The 22,649-nt window shown below is 35.5% G+C and overlaps 1 protein-coding gene across 4 annotated transcripts in view; it reads right to left on the bottom strand.

The window, feature by feature from the left end:
• LOC141286624 (semaphorin-6A-like) overlaps nt 1–10,028 on the bottom strand; it is a 114,895-nt gene extending 104,867 nt beyond the window's left edge. For all 4 annotated transcript variants that reach the window (XM_073818676.1, XM_073818677.1, XM_073818678.1 and 1 more), the window contains exon 1: nt 9,849–10,028. The gene's annotated coding sequence lies outside the window, so the exon portion shown is untranslated. The remainder of the gene's footprint in view (nt 1–9,848) is intronic.
• Between the last annotated feature and the right edge of the window lie 12,621 nt (nt 10,029–22,649).

Raw genomic sequence — 22,649 nt, 5'->3', positions numbered from 1 at the left:
ATTTCAGAAAGAAACATTTTAAAAATGTAAAAAAAATATATATATGGTTATACAAACATTATGGGAATGTTGCTTTTGAATGTTCTCTGCGCATTTTGTAACAAGTTTACATAACATAAAACATTAGACTCAAACATTTCAGAAAGTTTTGTTGTAACATTTTGAAACTGTAGTCTATAGGTAACAGACGTATGTTCTAAGAACGCATTTTTTAAAAATGTAAAAAAAAAACATTTCTTGGTTATATGAACATTCTGAGAATGTTACTTTTGAATGTTCTCTGAACATTTTGTAACAAGTAGTAACATTTAAAAAGCATTAGACTGAAACATTTCACAAAAACATTCCAGAAACAATGTATCAATAATGTTTTTGTGGTAAAATATTTTGAGAATATTAAAGACCAGAGAACATAGATAACAGACGTATGTTCTAAGAGCGCATTTTTTAAAAATGTAAAAAAAATAATAATAATAATACAAAATAAACATTTCTTGGTTATATGAACATTCTGAGAATGTTACTTTTGAATGTTCTCTGCAGATTTTGTAACAAGTAGTAACATTTACATAACATAAAACATTAGACTAAACATTTCAGAAAGAAACATTCCAGAAACAATGTATCAATAATGCTTTCGTTGTAACATTTTGAAACTCCATAGGTAACAGACGTATGTTCTAAGAACGTTTTGGTAATGTTTCGTTAGGTTATGAAAACGTTATTTCTGAATGTTCTCTGAATATTCAAAGCATCCAGTTTTCTAAATGTTTAAAAACTGATTTTCTTGTTTATGTAAACATTTATTCCAACATTAAGAGGAACAAATTTTATTATTCTGAAACAATACTGGAACATTACTTCTCAATGTTCTTTAAAGCATCTTAGACAAACAACCAACCAGAGCTGAGTAGATTACTCACAAACTGTAATCCGTTACTGATTCCAAATTGCATGACAAAATAACACGTAATTTAATTTAATTAAAAGTATTTATTTTTTGCAATCTGATTAGGTAATCCAGATTACATGTAATCAGTTACTACCAAGCTCTGCATCCAACTAAATGGACAAAGTATAAATAATGATTTTGTACAAACAAGACCTAAACGTTTTTATGAGAGAACCCTGCCAGAATGTTTTCTGTCAGCTAGGAGTGTTCTTTTAACTCTATATTATCTAGAATCTGTGTTTGTAATGATCCGGATTCTGAATTCCCTGCTTCAAAGCGCTTGTAGACGCCGTTACGCGGATGATGTTTTAATTCACAGCCGCTCGCGGAAGCTCCACCTGCTCCTCTGAGATGATCTCATGAACTTCAAAGACTCGGATTGGCTTCAGACCGTTTCATGCGTTTGTAGTTCAGAAGCTCAGGTCAGTAAATCACAGCGGAATGACAAACGTCTCCATTCAGAGGAGAATATCTCATGATTAAAGCGTCTGACTCCCTAAAAATAACCCGCCAGAAGAAGAGCGAGGTGAGGAGCTGCGGGCAGCGCTAAAATCTTCCTTTACTCGCCCTCATGTTGTTCCAAACCTGTATGACTGCACAAAACAAGATATTCTGAAGGATGTCTCAGTTTTTTTGTCACTATAATGAAAGTCAATGTTTGGTTTCCAAGGTTCTTCAAAATATCTTCTGAGTTCCACTGAAGAATGAAAGTCATACAGGTTTGGAACGATAAGAGAGAGAGTAAATGATGACAGAATGATCATTTTTAGGTGAACTATCTCTTTAAAACAAGAAACGAGCATGAGGTTGACGACAATTACAGAATCCAGAGTAAAGCAGCGTAAACACGTTTGTCCAGAGATTAAAATGACCCTACACTCTCAGAAACGTCTGTAAAATAGGGACAAAATGATTTGTTAATATGAAAGAACATTTCTGAATTGATTTTTCACAGGTATTTTACCTGTATTTTTAATATGCTTTGTGTTAGTTTTAGTACTAACTCTTGTATTATGTTTAGAAGCGCGTTTCTGCCACCGAATAAAAAAATAAAAAAGGTAATTGCGACTTTTTATCTCACAATTCTGACCTTTTTTGTCAGAATAAATTCGAAATTCTCAAGTTTTTTTCTAGGACTGTGAGATATAATCTCATAATCGCAAGGAATAAAGTCAGTACTGTCAGACTTATACTCACAATTCTGACTTTTTTCTCGAAATTCTGACTTTTTTTCTCAGAATTGCGTCACATAAACTCGCAATTCAGACTTTTCAATTCGCAAAAAGGCCAGAATTATGTGATATAAACTTTATTTCTCATAATTGGAAGATACAATGTCGCAATTCTGACTTTATAATTCGCAATTGCAACTTTTTATCTCACAATTCAAATTTTTTCTCAGAACTGTGAGATATAATCTCATAATCACAAGAAATAAAGTCAGTACTGCGAGACTTAAGCTTGCAATCCTGACTTTTTTCTTGCATTTGTGAGTTTACATCTGATAATTCTGACTTTTTTAACAGAATTGTAAGTCCAGTTCTGAGGAGAAAAAAGACTGATATTTTCCCACAATTGCGAGTTTATATCACACAATTCTGACATAAACTCGCAGCTGCAAGAAAAAAGTCAGAATTATGTGATATAAACTTTATTTCTTGGAATTGCAAGATATATTGTTGCATTTCTGACTTTATAACTCACAGTTGTGACTTTGTATCTCATAATTCTGACTTTTTTTCGCAATTGCCAGTTTACATCTTGTAATTTTGACTTTTTCTCTGAATTGTAAGACTCAAAATTTTTTTCAGAATTCCGTCATATAAACTCACAATTCTGACTTTTTTTCTTGCAATTGCGAGTTTATATCATGCACTTGCAACTTTATTTCTCAGAATTGCAAGATATAAATCGCAATTCTGACTTTTTTCTCAGAACTGTGAGATATAATCAAATAATCGCAAGAAATAAAGGCAGTACTGTGAGACTTAAACTCGCAATTCTGACTTTTTCTTGCATTTGCGTGATATAAACTCATAATTGCGAGAAAAAAGTAAGAATTGTGTGATAAGGAAAGGAAAGGAAAGGAAAGGGGGTGAGTGAGGCCAAGTATGGTGACCCATACAAGGAATTTGTGCTCTGCATTTAACCCATCCAAGTGCACACACACAGTAGTGAACACACACACACCGTGAACACACACCCGGAGCAGTGGGCAGCCATTGCTGCGGCGCCCGGGGAGCAGTTGGGGGATCGGTGCCTTGCTCAAGGGACTCACCTCAGTCGTGGTATTGAGGGTGGAGAGAGTGCTGTACATTCACTCCCCCCACCTACAATCCCTGCCGGACCTGAGACTCGAACCTGCAACCTTTGGGTTACAAGTCCGAATCTCTAACCATTAGGCCACGGCTGCCCGTAATAAATATAAACTTTATTTCTCAGAATTACAAGATATAATGTCGCAATTCTGACTTTATAACTCACAGTTGCAACTTTTTATCTCACAATTTTGACTTTTTCTCAGAATTGCTTCACATAAACTCGCAATTCTGACTTTTTTTCTCTGAACTGTAAGATTTAAACTCACTATTGCGAGTTATAAAGTCCAGTTCTGAGGAGAAAAAAACACTGATATGTTCACAGAATTGCGTGATATAAATTTGCAATTGCAAGAATAAAGTCAGAATTATGTGATATGAACTTTATTTCTCAGAATTGCAAGATATAATGTCGCAATTCTGACTTTATAACTCCCAATTGCAACTTTTTATCTCTGTTATCTAGTTTACATCTCGCAATTCTTACTTTTTTATCGCAATTGAATTTATACCACGCAATACTGACTTTATTTCTCAAAATTGCGAGTTTATATCTTGCAATTCTGAGAAAAAAAGTCACAATTGCGAGAAAAAAGTAAGAATTTGTGTGATATAAACTTTAATTCTCAGAATTACAAGATATAATGTCGCAATTCTGACTTTATAACTCACAGTTGCAACTTTTTATCTCACAATTCTGACTTTTTTCTCGCAATTGCCAGTTTACATCTCGCAGTTTTGACTTTTTCTCAGAATTGCTTCACATAAACTTGCAATTCTGACTTTTTTTCTCTGAATTGTAAGATTTAAACTCACAATTGCAACTTTTTATCTCTTTTATCTAGGAGTTTACATTTTGCAATTCTTATTTTTTAATGCAATTGAATTTATACCATGCAATACTGACTTTATTTCTCAAAATTGCCAGTTTATATCTTGCGATTCTGAAAAAAAAAGTCAGAATTGTGAGATAACAAGCCACAATAACCTTTTTGTATGTACAAAAACTACCTAAAATGTTTACATTTGACCCTGAAACGAAACTGTCACAAAATAACCCAAAAATATTCTAAGGTAAACCAGTATTTCCTACAACCCACAGCATAATACAAGAGTTAAAGGAAATGTCTGTATCTGCCAGCTTAACAGATCATTTTCTGGCAGAAAATCACCAGAACCTTCTAATTTTTTTATTCTTATAATGCTGGAGGAGTGTGACGAGCGCTAATCAGACTATCAGTCTGTGTCTGTACATTATTGTCCTGCCTGGCCCCTTTAAGCAGCTCTGCTGGTCTGTAACGTCCCATGGCCCCTCTCACACACACACACACACACACACACACACACACACACACAGTGTTTCAGCCTGAAACTATGGCAACAGAATAAGAAAGCAGTCGCCATGATTAATAGATGAGAAAGGCAGTGCCAAACGCTGGCCTGGGGACGAGACACATGCACTGTCCCTCTCTCTCTCTCTCTCTCTCTCTCACGCCGCTGCATGTCGAAACCACACACACACACACACACACACACACACACACACTCATCAGATCAACAACACAAACTCCCAGAACCTGTGAGAAAACACACACACACACACACACAGAAAACACAAACTGTGTGAATATTCACCTCATCACAGGCGTTTCATTAGGACACCAGCTGAAGTTTGTCGTCATCAGATTTGTGTTTGCAGGACAAACACTCATAGTTTTGCTTTCCCACTCAAACAACACAAGATTTTAGTTTGCTGATGCTCCTTCATTGAGCACAATGATATTCAATCAAAAACACTGAACATGTCAGCCTGATCTGATTTCTGTATATCTGCTCACAAACTTGACCTTCAACGGCTTTTTCATTTTTTAGCTATTTTCATCAAAATAATCAAATAGAAAATTAGGATTAAGTAAGATTTGTAATGTTTTAATGCATTTACTTGATCAAAAACGACAATAAAAAAAATGTAATATTGTGAAATATTATTACAGTTTAAAATAATGGGGTTCTATATTAATATATTTTAAAATATAATTTATTTTTGTGATGCAAAGCTGAATTTTAATCAGCCATTACTTTACATTACAGTCTTCAGTGTCTCATGATTCTTCAAAAATCATTCTAATATGCTGATTTATTATAAATGTTAAAACCGGTTTTTTTAACCTTTTTTTGGAATAAAAGGTTAAAAAGAACAGCATTTATTCAAAGCATAAATCTTTTCTAACAATATAAGTCTTTGCTATCACGTTTTATTAATTTAACACATTCTTGGTGAAGAAAAGTATTAATTTCTTTCAAAAAAAATTTAATGACCATAAACTTAAAAAAAAAAACACTGTTCTTTCCAAATTTTTATTTGTTAAACTGTCACAGGTTCCAACAAAATATTAAGCAGCACAACTGTTTTCAACATTGATAATAAAGCAGAAAATTAGAATGATTTCTGAAGGATCATGTGACACTTAAGACTTTCAGCTTTGCATCACAGAAATAAATGACAGTTTAACAGATATTCACATCGAAAACAGTTATTTTGAATTGAAATAATATTTCACAGTATTAAAGTTTTTTCTGTATTTTTAATCAAATAAATGCAGCCTTGATGAGCAGAGGAAACATCTTTAAAAAGCATTAAAAATCCCAAACTTTTGAGCAGCAGTGTATTTTAGTAAATATATTAAAGTAAAGCATTCATGCAGAATGAAACATTTAGAATGAAACTGTTAGGAACCATCTACAAACACAGAAAATGACAGAAGATGAGTTATTTCCATAGCTCTTACTAATGTGTCTTAGAGCAGCATCAACATCTAAACACATTCAAAATCTGAAACTCAAAGCACAGTTGTTTTTAATCACATAAAACGACAGAAAGGTGAATTTTCCTTCTTCGAACGCACAATAATCCACTTAAACGTCCCAATTACTCCGTAATGTGGCCACCCAGAGCCGGCTCATGCATTAAACATGATCATGTGAATCATAGATGAGAGTTATCGACAGCTTTTCTGAGCCTGTGATTTACGCTGCGCTCCTTTAACATAATTGAGTGCGATTCATTGGCCGTCATCAATAATTCAGGCTGAGCGAATCCCGGCCTCCACAGAGAAAATGTAAATACACGCGGGCGCCACTGACGCTCGCTGGTGTGACAAACAGCCATCAGTCACGCTCAATGGCGCTCTCATTGGCTTTGTGCAGAAGAGCACATCAGATGCCCTCGTTACAATCGCATCAAAACGCCGCTTTGTGCCACTAAATTCAGCTCATAATTCACTGCGTTATCAGCTGACGGCATTTCTGCTGTTCGTTAGAGCAATGCACTTCCATTCGAGCGCTTTTCACAATGCGTGCCGTTTCAAAGCAGCCACACAGAAAACATGAACATTTCTTCATTACAGAGTGCATGAGAAAAGAGCTATATAGACACTTTCAATCATTTCCTGTTGACTCAAGCCCAGCACATTTCATGCAATGTCACACTAATTTACGCAGAGCACATTAAAGCAATGACTACATGATGAGATCTGGAAAATTGTTTATCTAGGAGATAAAGCCAACAAACTTTGCTTTCAGTCTTTTCACAAACATGATTTAATGCACCACCAACAGAAGAAATACATGTTCCCTGCTGTCTCATCTTCTCCTGAAAATCAGCTTGATTGCTAACCTTAACAGAAAAGACATGCAATAATAGAAACGTGATTAAAGCTGAATAAATGCAGGGATGAATGATGAGGATGCCGGTCAAAACTATGCCAAGGTTTAATCACAGATAACGAATCAATATCATAAGATCCATCAGGAACAAATGATTGCACTATGAATTATAATTAGTGGTCGGACTTGCCGATATATCGACCGATATTTGGATTTTTTTTTTTTTTATTGGCATTAGCCAATCTTTTTTTTTTGTATGGACAGTATGTCAGAAGTGGGTAAATCTTTATTTTATTTTATTTATTTTTTTCACAAATTTTAGTTTTGGCTGACTGAACTTACAGAAATTATTTTTTTACTGATGTATAAAAAATATTAAATATAACATAAAAAAACATATTTTACATAAAATCATGGTACATTTAGAGGTAAATCAATTAAAAAAACACCAAAAAATCACACAAAAAAACAGAAATGGATCGTTTTTATTTTATTGAAGACAATGATATGACATTTATTCCTTTAAAAAAACTGGGATCACACCTGAGACCTTCGTGGACAATTTTGGGCACAAATTAAGGGCTGTTATATGAAGGATGCTTAAGAGTTAAATCTGAATAAATGCAGAGTGAATGATGAGGATGCAGAGCAAAACCATGCCAGAGTTAGTTGTTTTTTTTTTCACAGAAAATGAATCAATATCACAGAGTCATTAGATCCATCAGAAACAAATGATTGTACTATGAATAATAATTAGTGGTTTGACTTACCGATATATCGACCGATATTTGGATTTTTTTTTTAAATTATTGACTTTTTTCTGTGTGGACAGTATGTCAGAAGTGGGTAAATCTTTATTTTATTATTTTTATTTATTTATTTATTTTTATTTATTTTTTTTCAAAACTTTAGGTTTTGGCTGTCTGAACTAACTTGAATATTTTTTTTTTTACTGATGTATAAAAAATATTAAATATAACATAAAAAATAAGCATAATTTACATAAAATATGGTCCTTTTAAAGGTAAATAAATTTAAAAAACTCCAAAAATAAAAATGTTATAAATTCCCATAAGAAGATCCATCAAAAACAAATGATTGTACTATGAATTATAATTAGCGGTTGGACTTGCCGATATATCAACCGATATTTGGATTTTTTTTATTATTGCCTTCAGCCAATCTTTTTTTTTTTTTTTTTTTTTGTATGGACAGTATGTCAGAAGTGGGAAAATCTTTATTTTATTTTTATTTATATATTTTAATTGTATTTTATTTTCCCTGTCTGAACTTACTGGAATTTTTTCACTGATGTCTAAAAAATATTACATATAACATAAAAATAAGCATATTTTACATAAAAATATGGTCCTTTTAGAGGTAAAAAACACTAAAAAAAAAAATCACAAAAAATTGCATAAATTGGTTGTTTTTATTTGATCAAAGACAGTGATATGACATTTATTCCTTTAAAGACATTGGGATTAGGGCTGCTATACGAAGGATGCTTAACAGTTAAAAATCTGAATAAATGCAAAGTGAATGATGAGGATGCAGAGCAAAACCATGCCAAATTTTTTGGTTTTGGTTTTTGAAAATGAATCAATAACACAGAGTCATAAGATCCATCAGAAACAAATGATTGTACTATGAATTATAATTAGCGGTTGGACTTGCCGATATATTAACCGATATATATATATATATATATATATATATATATATATTTTTTTTTTTTTTTTTTTTTTTTTTTTTATTATTAGCATTCGCCAACTACTTTTTTATCCATTAAATTTTTATATTCATTCCCATTTTATATAATTTAGTAAATGTTATGTAAATTAAGTACAGGTTTATTTTAAGCAACTGTTATGCATTTGTTTAAGTCTTTAAGTTGAACAGTGTGTTATATCTCATAAATCAGTTTTTATCGGCCACCGTGCTTTCTAAGATATCGGCATCGACCATCAAAACATCCGTATCAGTCGACCACCAATTATAAAGCAGATCAACACAAAACCAGCAGATCATCATCGGAAGAGAAGGACCGAAGCGCAGTCATTGATTCAGATCGAACACCTGAAATCCAGCTCAACACAAAGCCAAGTGAATTCCGAGCGCCGATAGTTGTGGAATCTTGGCTCGGACGGGACGCGTGGCCACCAGCCATCTCACAGGGAGAAAAACACTCAACCGACAGCAGACAATGAGATTAACAAACACTATTTTATTCTGAGCCTCCAAACCAAAGCGCTCACCGCTGAGACGGACTAAACGCTGCCGTCCTGCCCAAACAGATGCCGTTTTATTGTTACGACCAGACGCTCGCCGCTCCACAAGTCTGTCGGATCGCGTTCATTCAGGAATAAAGTGGTAGAAACGGCCAGAGAGCGCTGACACGGACACACCCTACACGACCTCCGGGGTCAAAGGAGAGCCACCGGCTTCACAAACCTCCAGATACGGATTCACACTGACATTCTAGAGTATGGCTCAATACGACTGAGACTTGAACCTGTTACTGTGAAAGAGCTAAACATACTCAAATATAACAGCAATACTAACTTCATGCATCAGAAATCAATCTCATCAGACTGTGATGAGCACCACTACAACACTCTAAGTATCACACTGTAATTATTTCTTGTTTGTTCTCCGTCACACCCTCATCTTCCACACTCAGGCTGAGCTAATGAATGAGTTTATAAGCTCGCATTAGAGAAGTTTAGCGGAGTGACGTCACCAGCCCTCCGCGGCGGAGATCAAAGTAACGCGCAACAGAAAAAAGAAACAGTAACGTTCTCAACATCATCCTCGCTATCATAAACAGCGTTATGAACGCGTGCGCGCGCGCGCGTCTGTGTGGAAGAGCGGCTCGCGCTCAACTTGAATGGCTATTCTCGTGTACGTACCGCGTTTGACACCTTCTTCACATCGATAGATCCATGAGAAATCCCGATCAGCGATCGATCGATCCGCGGAAACAGCAGAGAAACGGCGAAACGAACAATGAGCGGCGCATTCAGCTACACGCGCGAGCGGCTGCTCATCCTATTAGAGATGAAGCTTTACTGAGCTGAGCTCACACACACACAGCAGCTGTCACACACACACACACACACACACACACACACACATAGGGAGGAGCCTCAGACCTCAGAGCTTTTGTTTCATCGGAGCTGCTGTCAGACGCGCATCTTCAGCAGCACTGTCACACTGCTGTGTGTGTGTGTGTGTGTGTGTGTGTGTGTGTGTGTGTGTGTGTTTACTTCACAATTAACGCAACACAAACACGTGGAGTTTACTCAGAATAAAAACCCATGCTGTTGTTTCTATTAGCAACCACTATACGCAGTTGACAAGCACCTTTTGTTATTCATTTTCTTCTCTAATTAGCTTTTTATTTTCGTTTATTTTTTTGCATTAATGCATATAAGTATAATTGTGCTTATTAATGGAATATTAATATTTTATAACCTATATGTTAAATATATTAGGCTAGATATTATTATTGCATCAATACATATAGGAAGTGTGCATATTAATGGAATATTCTTATCTTATTCTTGATATATTATAATGTATTAATATAAGGTATATTTGCAGCAATAGCCAAAAATACATTGTATGGGTCAAAATTATCTATTTTTCTATTTTTTATGCCAAAAATCACAAGGATATTAAGTAAAGATCATGTTCCATGAAGATATTTTGCAAATTTCCTACCGTAAATATATCAAAATTTAATTTTTGATTTGTAATATGCATTGCTAAGAACTTCATTTGGACAACTTTAAAGGCGATTTTCTCAATATTTTGATTTTTTTGCACCCTCAGATTCTAGATTTTCAAATAGCTGCGGACCAAATATTGTCCTATCCTAACAAACCATACATCAATGGAAATATTATTTATTCAGCTTTTAGATGATGTATAAATTCAATTTATGAATTTAAACAAATTTACCATTATGACCATTATGGTTTTGTGGTCCAGGGTCACATATATTAATATTCCATCAATATACACAATTAAAACTGTGTTGGAATATTCACATGTGACCCTGGAGCACAAAACCAGTCATAAGGGATTTTTTTTTTAATTTACAGATTTATACATCAAGCTGAATAAATAAGATTCTTAGCAATGCATATTACTAGTCAAAAATTAAGTTTTGATATTTTTGTGGTAGGAAATTTACAAAATATCTATCTTAATATCCTAATGATTTTTGGCATAAAAGAAAAATCAATAATTTTGACTCATACAATGTATTTTTGTCTATTACTACAAATATACCTGTGCTATTCAAGACTGGTTTTGTGCTCCAGGGTCACATTAATACATTACATATTAATATAGCATCAATACGCATAAGAAGTGTGCATATTAATGGAATATTCTTATCTTATTCTTGATTATTACTATGTATTTACATAGTAATATTCTATCAAAATACACAATTAAAACTGTGTTGGAATATAGCCTTTATATTAATATATTATACACTAATATTGCATCTATATACACAAATTGTGTACAGTAAAGAAACATTCTTATCATAAAACCTATATATTGCATTTTTACTCACAATTAAAATGATGTGTATTGGTGGAATATTCATATCTTATAGCCTATGCATTAACATACAACAATTTTGCATGCACATTGATGGACTATGCATATTATAACCCTTAATATATATATTGCATATTGCATTAATTAAAAGAAAATGAAAATAAGAAGGTGACTAAAATCATATTATCATACTAATGAAGTAGCCTACATTGAAATTGAATTGTGTGTGTGTGTGTGTGTGTGTGTGTGTGTGTGTGAGAGAGAGAGAGAGAGAGAGAGAGAGAGAGAGAGACAGAGAGAGAGAGAAGGAGATGAAGCGAGACGCTCGGGGCCTCACGGTCTTTGTGTGTGAGAACCAGCGCTCCGGTGGTCCCGTCATCATCCAGCACACTGTGACCCCTGAAACAAACCTCCATTCACACACATCCACACTTCCATTCGCTCAAACGTTTCAGTGCATCTGAATGACGAAACGGCGAGTGAAGCAGAGACTCGCAGGCCCACAGCTCTATATAATGATGTGTTGCACGCTGTGTTTATATGCTACAGCGCTGTGTTACTGTACTGCATCATTACTCTGTCAGTCAGGCCACATATATCTACATCCAGTAATTAGAGGGTGTAGCGCTGCTTACATAATGACAGTTCATTTCACAAAGCCTGAATCACCAGATACCATATCAAGCCGAAAAATGAAGACTTAACCTAAAGGACATAAACATTCTACCTTTGACAGCATGTGGTCAAACTACAGCATCTGCTGTTTGGGTTTGCTTTCATTAAAAAAAAAAAAATTAAAAACAAGTGCAAACAATACAAATGGAGGTTGCATAGAGGTAAAAATCTAAACATGAGCTACAGATATTATACAATGGCTGCTTTAATCTAAAAGAAGAACAATCGAATCTCTCAGGGTCTCATTGTTTGCTATTTAATCCACGTAACTGCGTTTAAAACTGTTTTATTTGCATTCAGCATCCAGGCAACAGATTCCTGGGATATTTGATATTCACATTAGTGTTTGCATTTCAGGGCAGCTTTATGAACTAATGATCAGCAGTGCAGTATGAGCGGGTTCTGTGCAAAACAAACACACACTCAGTGGAACAGCACAGAAACATTACAGAATAATACTAATATATTCTCTTTCAGCTTTTCCACAGGCCACTGAATCATCCTGCTTTATTAGATCCACCAGATGCTTTTACTAAAGCCAATATCGCTCGAGTTATTTGTATTACATTTACTGGATCACATGTAGGCTATGATTTTATCCAGCAACAGGTAATTCGTCTGTATAGAAAAGTCCACGCTGAACGCGAAAACGACGCACGCAATTCTCTCTGTTTGCGCGTTCTTTCTCATGTGAAGCACGTAAAAGTAGAAATAACACTCACCTGAACGGTACTTTCACGACTTCATGATTACCGTGACGCTTCTCCAGAGAGCAGGCCCCTGTTCTCTACAGCTGTCACTGTGGAAAAACTGTCGTCTAATATTCGATGTTTTCTGCCTGACATGATCGATTTCTCCACGTCCATGTTCACTGATCAAATATTCATGTGGAGCGGTACCCTGAGTCCAATAAGCTTTTGGAGTGGGCGGGGCTACGTGACGCAATGCCGCATCAATATAAAAAATAATCTTTAATTCGCGATTAGCGCTCCATAGTCCTAATCTGAATAATGATTTGCTAACCATCATTTCAAATTGGGATTTTGGAGCGCAGATCGCAAATCATTTGATTTAGATCGGGCCTTGGGAATTTCAGAAAATCGTGAAATTTTTGATTCAGATCCGAAGTTCGGAAATTAAATGATTCAGGATCCGTGCTCCGAAATCCGATTTGAATAATGATTTGCAAACCATCATTTCAGATCAGAATTTCAGAGCACAGATCACTTATATTTAAATTCGCGAAATAATTTGCAAACCAGCTCCGAAGTTCGAAACGATCCCGCTCCAAAGTTCCGATATAAATCAAGTGATTCAGAAACCCGCTCCGAAATCCTGATATGAATCAAATGATTGACGAAACGTCACCAAAGTCTGATCTAAATCAAATGATTCACGATCCGAGCTCTGTAGTACCAATCTGAAGAATGATTCGCAAACTATCATTTCGGAGCGGGATTTCAGAGTGCGGATCATTCAATGCGCAAAATGATTCGTAAAATGACTCCGAAAAACCGATCGGAATCAAAAGATTCACAAACCGCTCTGAAGTTACAAAGTCCCGATCTAAATCAATGATTCGCGATCCGTGCTAGTCCTGATCTGAATCTGAACAATCCTTTTGGATCGTGAATCATTCAATTCACAAAATGATTTGCGAATCTACTCCAAAGTCCCGATCTAAATCAAATGATTTGCGAACCATCATTTACGATTGGGACTTCAGAAACTGCTCCGACCTTCCGATCTGAATCAAAAGATTCACGATTCCACTCCAAAGTCCTGATCTAAATCAAATGATTCACGATCCGAGCTCTGTAGTCCCGATCTGAAGAATGATTCGTGAACCATCATTTCGGATCGGGATTTGGTGCAGTCCCAAACTAAATCAAATGATTCGCGATCTGCGCTAGTCCCGATCTGAATGATTCTCGAACAATCCTTTTGGATTGTGAAAGGATTCATGAATCCACTCCAAACAATCTGAATCAAAGGATTCACAAACCCGCACCAAAGTCCCAATCTAAATCAAATGATTTGTAATCCGAGCACTGTAGTCCCAATCTGATTCGCGAACCATCATTTCTGATCGAGATTTCGGAGCGCGGATCGCAAATCATTTAATTCACAAAATGATTTGTGAAACTGCGCTCCGAACTTTTCATTTTGTGACTCAAAGGTTTAACTGATTTGAAATTTTGGGAAAAGCTCAGTTTCACCCGTATAAGTGCTTTTTAAAATCATACAGAATCATACAAATTCAAAAAATGGCTCCTTTGATCTGTTATTTGCTAGTGAATCGCTTGAACTGAACGATCGAAGTCATCAATTTGAATCAATCGGAGCGGTTCCAGCGTAAATGACTCACTCAGTTGATTCGGTTTGTCTGTCCCTATATTAGTGTCTTCAGTCATGTTTATACGACACTGTCAGTACTACTACTAGTTTAGCTCACTAGTTTTATGACATTAACTGAAATAAGCTAATCAAGTATGATGTTTACAAACAAAATATCCATATTTCCATTCCAAAGATAACATCCAACACAAATCTATGAGCATATCCAGGTGAGGTAAGCGGTTTACTGCTAACTAGTGAAACACTCCATTAATATGACCAGCTGCAGCTCAAAACACGTGTTTGATGGAAACTTAATGCATTATGATGGGGATTGTAGCTTAATTCACTATATTTGAAATAGTTTGAGCTGCAGTTCAGTTGCTGACAGTTCAAAAGGAAATCAGTTGAAACAGGGCCGGATTTAGCCAGCCCCAGTAGGGGGTGCATGTAGAATATTGGGGGGGCGAGTGTGGGTGAGCTTCTCTAATTATCTATGCAAAGACTAACTATTCTGTCATCATATTAGTCCACCTATCCATATCTCTATCTTCTCCTTTGATCCATTTGATTTGTCTTATAGGTTTTATGTTTGATGCCCTACCCTCTGCATTTACCCGGGCTTGGGACCAGCACAAATAGGACACTGGCTTGTGCCCTTTTGAGGCTGCATTCATGTTTTTTTTTTTTTTTTTTTTTTACTTTTTAAATGTATCTATCTATCTATCTATCTATCTATCTATCTATCTATCCTTTCATTTTTTTTGTCTTTTATTTTATTTATATATTTTTTTATTTCTTTTTTTGTGTATTTTTTTTGTCGTTTTTATTTCTTAGTTCTGTACACAGCATGGCTTATAACAATCATTAAAGCATCGGTCGTCTGCTTTTCTGTGCAAAAAGACTAACAAATGCATCCATATCTAGGCCTGAGCCAGAATAACTCAATTTCTTTTTCTTTCGTGTAGCAATAGTGCGGCGGAAGGGAGTAAGAACACGAGACAAAGTGGAGAAAGAGCTCTCGCATGATGCAGATAATATTCCAATCACAAGGGAGGTCACATACATGCGATGGAGCTGAGGAAAGGCATTCTTATACCCGTGCAGATATTTGCAAACGGTGGAGAGGTCTACAAACTCTACATTGCCATCATCATCAGTCTTTTAAAATTCTCTTTCCAGGCTTTTTGCATTTCAGTTTTCACAGACACTAGTCCATATCGCGATTTGAATTAAGTGACAGACCAACTTTTGATTTATTAATCCAAAAATCGACGAATTCCGTGGTATTCCGCGCTATAGTAAAGTCGGTTTTTATGAATGGAGTCCGCGATCCAGTCCGTGTTTTCGCGGAGGAGACATTGTAAACGCGCGATCATGTAGACACAGAAATGACATGCCTTCGTGTAAATAAGATAAATAACATAAGGCAATTTAGTTTGTTTGTTTTATGAAATTCTGAATTTTGCATGCCTTTACGTTTGGGGGGGCAGTCACAGCATTTAGGGGGGCATTGCCCCACCTTGCCCATGCCTATGTCCGGGCCCGAGTTGAAAGCATCCAGTCATTTCATACCACTGAACTGAATGTTTAATTTATCAGTATAAAGTGTAATAAATATTTTGAGAAATTACTGTTGTATCTGATTGTATTAGTCTAAATAGAGTGATAGTCAATGCAAAAAGAGCAAATGGGAGAAGCAGATGAACAAAAAACAGCAGAACAACAAAGTTAAAGAGGATAAGCCTTATTATTCAACATGTTTAAAACACTTTGACTACTTTATATGTTCTAAATGTGTGTCCTTGAAAGCATGCAGTTATCTAGCGTATTTCTTTAATTTATCAGGTAATATCAATGGCATGACCTATTTCAGATGTGGAAGCTGTATTCGGCTGAAAGAAGAAAGTCATACACATCTATATGGCTTGATGGGGAATTTTTTATTTTTGGGTGAACTATCCCAATGAAATATTGAGCATTAAATACATTTGAAACATTTAAGGATGAAAGCATATTAAGATATATTACGTAAGTGACATAAAAGACAGCACGCATTTTAGGGAAGGGAAATGGAGTAGTTTGGCCCGCTCCGCAGCAGATGGGTGTATATGCGGGCGGCAGAAGTGCGTCAGGCCATGAATAAGTCAAACACTTCTGACTCCAGGCCTGTAATAGACAGTGACAGTTGAGGAACCGTGGGTTCAGGCCATCTTTGGGGAGCAGCTGCCCCGTCAGCGGCGTGTCTGCTGAAATAATGAGAGCTGATGAGGCGCTGGAGCCCTAAATACACGTTTGGATCGGACTGCGCCTCTGAAAGGTTAGATGTAGGTAAACCTGCTGGTATAGTGACAAGCACTCACAGCGTCTGCTGAATAAATAATCGCGCCAGCGCTGGCACACCATAGTGCTCATCAATTTTTCAGCCGTGCATCGCAGTTACTTACTGGCTACGCATGCGACTCCGACGTTATCTGACTATTCGGAGCTCGCATTTCTTATTCATCATATCCTGCTAGAAAGACAGTTTCTGTTTTGTGCTCGCTGACCTTCAGTCGGGTCACTCGAAGAATTCCCGCCGCTGATTTACCAGCAGTCCTTATTTACCCGCGAGCGAGCCAGCAGATTCCTAGATACGGCGTCTCGCTGGCCTGAGAAGCAGGAGCGCAGGCGTGTCCAATCGTGTCTCAGAGATGTTTACGAACACTGAGAACAGGTCAGTCCCTCTTCATGACACATCTCCAGCGAGTCTGGAGGACCGGGGGTCCGATTGTGTGTGTGCACAAGCGTTTCACCTCGGATTCTTCTTCTCAAACAGATGCTGCTGAAGCAAATCCGAGTGCCTCTTTGACTGCCAGATCAAGAATCACACAATATGTGCATGAAAGCTGTTTGTCATTCCTTTAAAGTGAAGCATGTGAATTTTACAAAAACTTCCCCGGCTCAAATTTTTGATTTTGCTAACATTTTTTTCTGAGGAAAGACAGACATCTAAAGTGATGAAAGCCAAACTATTAAATGTCATAGATGAACATTTACTGAGTAATCCAGTATTTTGTAGAGGGGGGTCAAAATGTCAATTTTCACCTGAGATTCAGAGTCAAGTTACAGCGGGTTAAAAATGACTTTAGAAAGATGGCAGCATCATAATGTTACTTTCACACAGAGATTGGTAGCTCTGTTAATAAAATCTGCTGACTTTAGCAATCTTTGTTGCATTATGTGCAAATGATGATTATTCAAAAACAGACAGGTATGTTCAATGCAGCTGTTTTGACCAAAGGAAACGAGATACATATCTAGTTTCAACATATATTTCTTCTTCTTTTCTCTTTAAAAGAAAAGGAGTGTCATATTTTCACAAACTGACCCACATTTGGTTTTCAACCACTGAAAATGTGTATATTTTAATGATTTACTCCTGGAGCCATATTGAAATTCAATTATCTCTGGAACCAAATCTCATAGGGCATTAAAAATAAAGATGCCACAAGGTATGTTTGTTAAGAGCCAATATCTAAAAGTGCTTTAAGATATCTTTGATACTTCTTGAGTTACAGACATGCAAACTCTGGAGAAAAACTTGAAAGGTGCTGTTTTTTTATTTTTGAATGGTCACCATTGGTACACAATGCAACAAAGATTGCTGAAGTCAGCAGATTTTACTTACAGAGCTACCAATCTCTGTGTACAAATAACATTATGATGCTGCCATCTTTCTAAAGCCATATTTACCCCCTGTAACTTGATTCTGAGTCTCAGGTGAAAATGAGTATTTTGACCCCCCTCAACAAAATAGTGGATTACTTCCTATTTTACATCCATCATAATTAATATGTTGGCTTTCCTCACTATATATGTCTGTCTTTCCTCAGAAACAATATTAGAGAAATCAAAAATTTGAGCAAGGACCCTAACCTTTTTTACAGTGTATTTTTTTATTATATTCCATATGAAATGTTGAACAAACAGAGTGAGAGGTTTGATGTTGAAAGCAGAGTGTTTAGGAAACCTGTTTGAAAACAGTTCATTAGTGTGAACACTGGAGTCTGATTCATGAACAAATTACTCTCTAAATGATTCCTTGTAATGAATCAATCAAAAAGTCTCAGGCTCAAACTAAATTTTTAATCAGTCTAATTATAAAAACGGCGCAATGCACATTCATTTACGCTCTTGAAAAATGTCATATCACCCCCCCTAGTGGCCGATTTCTCTCAAATTTTTGACAAACCTTTAGGGCCGTGAGTCAAACAGGTCCACCAAGTTTCGTTCCAATCGGCCTTTGTTAACCATGTCTAATAGGTGTTCAAACTTCATCGGCCAATGTCGGACATGTTTTTTGAGATACGCAAATGTTCTTATAGACACTTGTGGCACTTTGGACCAAGGCCGTGCACAACGATTTACACATTTATATTACAAATGGTTGCGTAGGTATAGCCAAGCTCCGCGATGTTTGTCCTGTGCCCTCAGTTAGAGCTCTTACATCAGTGTTCTGAGTTTGGTGGAGATATCTCATTCTGTTTAGGAGTTATAGGTATTTTACTAAAAGTAGCCCTGCCCCTTTCAAACATTTTGCCGTCCCTTTGTGATGGTGAATCAAAAGTTAGACCTTTTTTGATAATTATCGATATTCGCTCTCCAGAGAATCTTTCTGCACTGTTTTGGTTTCGATCAGCTGAAAAACCTAGGACTAGCTCGCATAAGTAGGTTTTGCAAAAAATCCAAAATACCCAAAATATAATTTTACCTCACTGTTAAATCTGAGGTATGTGTTTTGTCTGGCGTGAGCCAAGGTTTCCAACAACATAAGACACTTGAGCTGTGGCTGATGGTTTAGGAGTTAGGAGCGATTTCATACTTTTGATGGCTGTAGCGCCCCCGTCAGGCCGATTGGGGCGAGCATTGGTGCCTTTGTCGGCAAGTGTGAGTACTACCATCACTCCAAGTTTCAAGTCTCTACGACTTACGGTTTGATCTGCACGATCAGTTTTACTCTTATTCCAATAATATTCTTTCTTTTAGCAACTGCAACTTATTTACAGTGTCTTTTTATTATATTCCATTTGTAATGTTGAACAAACAGTGAGAGGTTTGATATCTAAATCACAGGGTGTTTTAGGAAACCTGTTTGAAAACAGTTCATTTTGTTGTAGTGTGAACACTGGAGTCTGATTCATGAACAAATGATTCCTTGTAATGAATCAAACTTACAATTTTGAATCAGTCTAATGTTTTTTAAATCATTAGCAATTAATAATAACAGCAAATATGTGCTATTACAAAACAGATACAAGTATGTCATTCCAAAATGTGGAATAAGGTCCAGTACAGTGTTGTTGATAATTTGAGTCCTGCATGAGCGGCTGAAATGCTTAAGTGTGTAAATATATTCACCTCTCCTCATTAAACAAACGAGCTTTGTTTCAGCGGCTGGAGATTTGATGCACGCAGATGGAACGTGTGAAGAGATTGAACTCGTTCAAGGATGAATATAGCTCATAAATAAGCAGAGCATCGACGTGAGGGACCCAGATACATAAAACACAGCGTAATGAAAACACAGCGAGCCGGTTTCATTCCCTGTGTCATGAGATTGATCCCACAAAACTGGAAACATTCTCGAATGGACTGGTAAGCTTCTCTCACTTTTCAAAAGAAAGTTCATTTAAGGTTATCTGGTCTCTAATAATGTTTTCAGAACATTATTTATACATGCTTTACACCATCATTTATTCATATTTCATGAACATTCAGAGAATGTTACATTTCCAGAATGTTTGGAAATTATCAAATGAAACGCTCCCTTGATGTTCATATAACCATGAAAATGTTTTAAAAAACATAAAAAAGCTGGATGTTTTGAATGTGCAGAGCAGTGTTATTTTGTATCGTTGAGATGCTTGTCATCCTTTTTTGATATTTTGAATCCGTTTTTATATTTATATTTTCTGTTTTCATTTTAAAGTTTGAGTCATTCTGTTTTTGTCATTTTTAGTAGTTTTAATTTTTTATTCATGTCTATATAGTTTTTACTCTTTTTTTCAGTTTTAGTTTTATTTATTTTAGTATATGAAGTTACACTAAATTAAAATAAAAAATGTTGCTTTGGAAACTAGCTAAAATAATAGTAATAAAAAAATCGATTTAACTTTTATTTTATTTCAAGTAATGTTATTCCAAGTAAAAAAAAAAGAAGATACATTTAGAATTTTTTTTTTGCAATTTCCATTTTAATTTTATTTTTAGTAAAAGTTTTAGTAATTTTGTTATGTTTTTCTCAATTATATTAGTAATATAGATTAGTTTATTACATAAATAAATCTTGTTCTCATTACCATAATACAGAAATAAATTCTAGTTTTCATTACCGTAATACAGTAAAAAAAATCTTCTTCTCATTACCGTAATACAGAAAACAAATGTTTGTTTTTATTACTGTAATACATAACAAAGTTCTTGTTTTTATTACTGTAATAGAGAAATAAATTCTAGTTCTCATTACCGTAATAGAGAAATAAAAATCTTATTTTCAGATACACAAAAATACAGAAAATACAGGGATAAAAGGATAAAAGATTTACCATATTATGTGAGAATATTTTGAACAACTAGACGTTTTAAATGTTCAGAGCAGTAATATTTTTGTATCATGAGATGCTATCATCACTTTATTGATATTTAGTAAAAGTTTAAATAATTCTGATTTTGTCATTTTTAGTAGCGTTTTTTTATACATTTTGGATTAGTTTATAGTTTTTGGATTTACCATTTTAATTTTAGTCAAAGTTATAGTAATTTAGTTGTTTACATTGCTTACAATTGTTGTTAAAATTGTTTAAAATAATGGTTTGAATTTTTATTTTAGTTTTATGTATTTTAGTACATCAAGTTTGACTAAATTAAAATAGGAAGTGTAGACTTTTTAACTTTTGACATTTTATCATATTTGATATTTTATCATATTTAAAGTAAAAAAAAAGTTTTGTTTTAGTTTAATTTTTAGTTTTAGTTAAGGGGAGACACTGCAGGCAAAAACATGTTTTTTTCATGCACCTGTCAAGTTCAATATTTTGGGCTTTTTAGACTTTCATAAAGTGTTTTTCAGACTAGTGGAAAGAAAACACCCAAAAGACACTGTTAAGTCTTTCTTTTATAGCACTTTATCTATTTGTGTCAATAGATTTCAATCACAATCCATATTTTTAAAGGCCAAGAGTTTTTTCTCCTACACTGAGCCATAAATCTCCACTTCAGCAGCACTTACACACACCACACTTTACATTTGTGTTCCTGTCTATATCCTGAAGGTTTTTACAGAGGGATGTGTTCATATAGAATTTGCTTGATTTTATACATTTTATTCCCCCAAAAAAGAAAAAAAAAGTGTTTCCTGTCTGTTCTAATTTTTTCTGGATTATGTTGTGATGAAATAAAAAGGTTGTCAAAAAACAAGAATTTTGAAACTGACTTCATCCAGTGTTTAGATTTTTGTACTGGAAATGTATGCAAATTAGTGCATATTTCATTAAATAATGCTCATTTATATATTCAAACGTAACATTTTAGAAAACTTGTAATGCAAAAAAATGCTTGCAATTATCAACATAATCAATCAACCGAGTAAGTAAGGCGATAACTATTAGTTTTTTTTTTTTTTACTCTATTCACATGCAGTGTTTTGCCTTAACTATAATAGCTCTGCTTCAGAGAGTATAACATTTTCATAAGTTAACGAGAAGGTTAGTGTTGTCTGGGACTGATGAGTTGAGTCCTGCAGAAGCGCAGGTGATAGACAGATAATGGAGGAGGAAGGGCGCTCTGACCTCCTCATCCTCTTCCTGGATGCTGCTGGAAAGCCCTTCAGGAAGAGGGTGTAGTTAATGGATGGGATATCCGGATCCTCCCTGTTTTTCCTTCCAGAGCCATTGTTCCCACAGCCTCGCTCACCTTCGGAGGACGCGCTGTTCTTCTGCCGAGCGGCGCAGGAGATACGAGGAGAAAGAAACCCCTGCGTGATCTGAAGACACACACACACACACACACTCTCTCTCTCACTGTGAGCTGGTGCTCTGCCAATGTCAGCCCAAGATCTGAGCTTCTCTCTCCCAGCGATGTTC

This window comes from Garra rufa, chromosome 15 (assembly GCF_049309525.1).
Source record: "Garra rufa chromosome 15, GarRuf1.0, whole genome shotgun sequence".
Lineage (NCBI taxonomy): Eukaryota > Metazoa > Chordata > Actinopteri > Cypriniformes > Cyprinidae > Garra > Garra rufa.
Note: the sequence above shows the minus strand (reverse complement) of the source record. Positions and strands in the feature narration are given on the sequence as shown.